This window comes from Mus caroli, unplaced genomic scaffold (assembly GCF_978045245.1).
Source record: "Mus caroli unplaced genomic scaffold, Mus_caroli_1 scaffold_20, whole genome shotgun sequence".
NCBI classification, from domain to species: Eukaryota; Metazoa; Chordata; class Mammalia; order Rodentia; family Muridae; genus Mus; species Mus caroli.
In genome coordinates this window covers 26159617-26162413 of record NW_028227275.1, presented here as the reverse complement: position 1 = coordinate 26162413, position 2797 = coordinate 26159617, and the positions used below count along the sequence as shown (strand labels likewise).

At 44.7% G+C, this 2797-nt stretch overlaps 1 non-coding gene across 1 annotated transcript; it reads left to right on the top strand.

Annotated features, from left to right (window-relative positions):
- The first annotated feature begins 1426 nt into the window (after nt 1-1426).
- LOC115030005 (small nucleolar RNA SNORA17) lies at nt 1427-1557 on the top strand. The gene has a single exon (XR_003835604.1). It is a non-coding gene; the product is annotated as a small nucleolar RNA SNORA17 (small nucleolar RNA).
- Nucleotides 1558-2797: the final 1240 nt, after the last annotated feature.

Genomic DNA, 2797 nt, shown 5'->3' with positions numbered 1-2797 from the left:
AGCACCACTGCCTAACATACTCCAAGACTAGTGTTTTCCTCTGTGTTTTCTGATACAATCTGATAAAAACCAGAAGCAAACACAATTCTGTCACTTTAATTTTTTGTTAGGAGGAAGGCAGTTATTATTTGACTTGGGAAAAATAAAGGCAGCATTTCAAACTTAGAAAATGTCCCAAACTAAAAATATAATATTTTACAGTGTGACAAGCAGGTCCAGTGTGGCAGCATGTGTGTATAGGAAGAAGAAATGAGTTTCTTTGCGGTTAGACTTTTTCATTTTATGTAGTCAAGTAAATCCCAGTCATGGACATTGAACCAATAGCAAAGCTCTATCCTTTGAAATATTAAGAGATGCATGGATTCACAGCTAAAGCTCTGACTTTGGGCTTAGACACACCTGGATCTAAACGCTTCGCTAATTTATAAAGGTATGACTTTGCTTTTCAAGTCTCTAAAAGGGGAGCAGTCACGGTGCTCATGTGATGCGTTGCTTGCCAAGCAAGACAAATGGAGCTCCATGTCAGATTCAGGATTCACAGCAGAACTGCCCTTAATTTCAACAATACAGCTGGCACAGAAAAATAAAAATTCAATCAATCCAGGCATGGCATGACATATGTATACTATTAGCCCTCAAGAGGCAGGAGGCTGGCACAAAGTTCAGTTCATCCTGGGCTGTGTAGTGAGATCATGTCTCAAACAACATGAAGCTTTGTAAAAATCCCAAATGAAATCAAATGCAGAACTGTTTCACAGTTCCCTTGTGATATCCTGGCAATAGAAATAGGATGGGGAGTCCTGGAAATAGAGGTTCTTGTTCTATTAAATGATGTCGTTGCTGTAGAAACCAAGTGAAGGGCATGAGACTATAGTCAGTATAACAAAATTTGCAGGTTACTATGACCTGAGAGCCATTGTTGTGAAGAGCGCTGTAGAACCAAGTCCATTCCTCATTCATGTTTTCTGAATTCTGTGGTTGTGTTTCTTTCTGGCCATCAGTTTGTTTTCCTTTCTTCTTATGATGTTCAAATCTCCAACCTTCCTCTCTGTTCCATTTGTAATTTACTCTTTTTTCCACATTATAACAATAATATTTAATGTAAACCTCTTTTGAGTTTGTTCAGCACTAGCTGGCACTTTGTTTATGACAGCTACATGAATCAATGTAGATTGTAGCTATTGCAGTGATCTTGTTGTTTTTAACTTGGAAGTAAGCCATTGAGAAAAGGTTGTCTAATTTATCATATTTCTCCCATAATACTACTTGCAACACGGCAGACACTAAATTCATAGTTACTGATAGGAAAGTTACATCACAAATGTATTTCTGAGTGGAGGACAAATGTGACCCATCACAATGTTCTTTTTTTTTTTTTTCTCTTCAGGATTATACAATGGTAATAGCCACATTAAAATTTCATTTTACTGCCCCAGAGACATTGTAGGAATGTCTACTCTGTAACATGTGCATCAATATATGGCAGAGAAGAGAGATGCTATGTCTAAGCTTAGTGTTATGACCTGTGAACATCAAAATGATTAGATGCCTAACATTCCCCCCAAAAGTGAGCCTGCAATGATCACAGGTCCTGCACTGTGCAGGCCTGGATGGGCTCTTAGGGTAGGGAGCAAGCCAGAGATGATATAAACCCCTTCTGGGACTATGCAGCCTATTGGAAGATAGAAGGAGACTAGAAGGACCTTGGGCTCCAGGCAGGAGTAAGTATGATATAGATAACCCCTGCATGGGCCCACATGGGAAGGCCCTGATGAAGAATGAGCACCAGATGACAACTAGTCTGTTTCTATGGGGTCTTGTCTGGGAGCTAGCCTGAGATGATCACCAGTCTTGTGCTGTGCAATCTTAGAGGGGCAGACCATGCCTGAGATGGCCCCTGCCCAGTGCCATAATGCACAAGCAGGGCATAGTACTGCTGAGACCACTCCAGAGATGACCCCAGACACTCAGAGACCCTAAGGTTCCACTAAGAGGAGCAAGTAAGAGTTGGAAAAATGGAAGAGAAAGAGAAACAGAAGGTTGTGGGTACAATGAAGAGGCAGGACTGGAGACTTAAGGGTAGCTAGGAACAGTCTGATGTGAGTATCTGATGATGCTATCTAGGACCATGATGGGGTCATGACCTATGCTAACACCAGGGGCCACATCTGGGTCCTTGGCCCTGCAGCAGCAGGGGTCTGTAAGCACCAAGTGTGGGCAGACATCCATGGTCAGGGCTGCCTGCAGGCATGTTGATGTCTATAGACTCTGTAAAACTGCTGTCACCTCTTGCCTGGGTCTGAGAACTGGCCCTGAGGGTGTGAAGCAAAGTAGAGCTGGCCCTGTTTGCAGGACTTGTAGGTGAGTTGTCCCCAAGGATATGAGCATAGGAGAGCTGGCCCTGCTACTCATATCCTGTGCAGTGACATGGGAAAGGGAGAGATACCCTTTCCACCTCTTTCCCCTTGCCACCTGTGACAGGAAGGAGACCTGGCCCTGGAGTTGTGAGAGCAGATGAGCTGCCCCTGCCCTTCACCAGCTGCAGCCCTTGCGAGAGCAGATTGTGCACCTCACCTGGCTGGCACAGTGGAGCTGACTGGTGGCAGGAGCAAGGTTCTGAGCACGGGCAGCCTGCCCTGCTTCTGGTCTGCTGTGTGGTGGCATCAGTAAGGGAGAAAGAGAACCCCTCTCTTGCCTTTTGCCCTTACCACTTGCCTCAGGAGGGTGAGCTGGCCCAACCAGGGTCACAAGAGGAGGAGAAATAATCCTGTCCTTCACCTGCCACAGAATTTGGGAG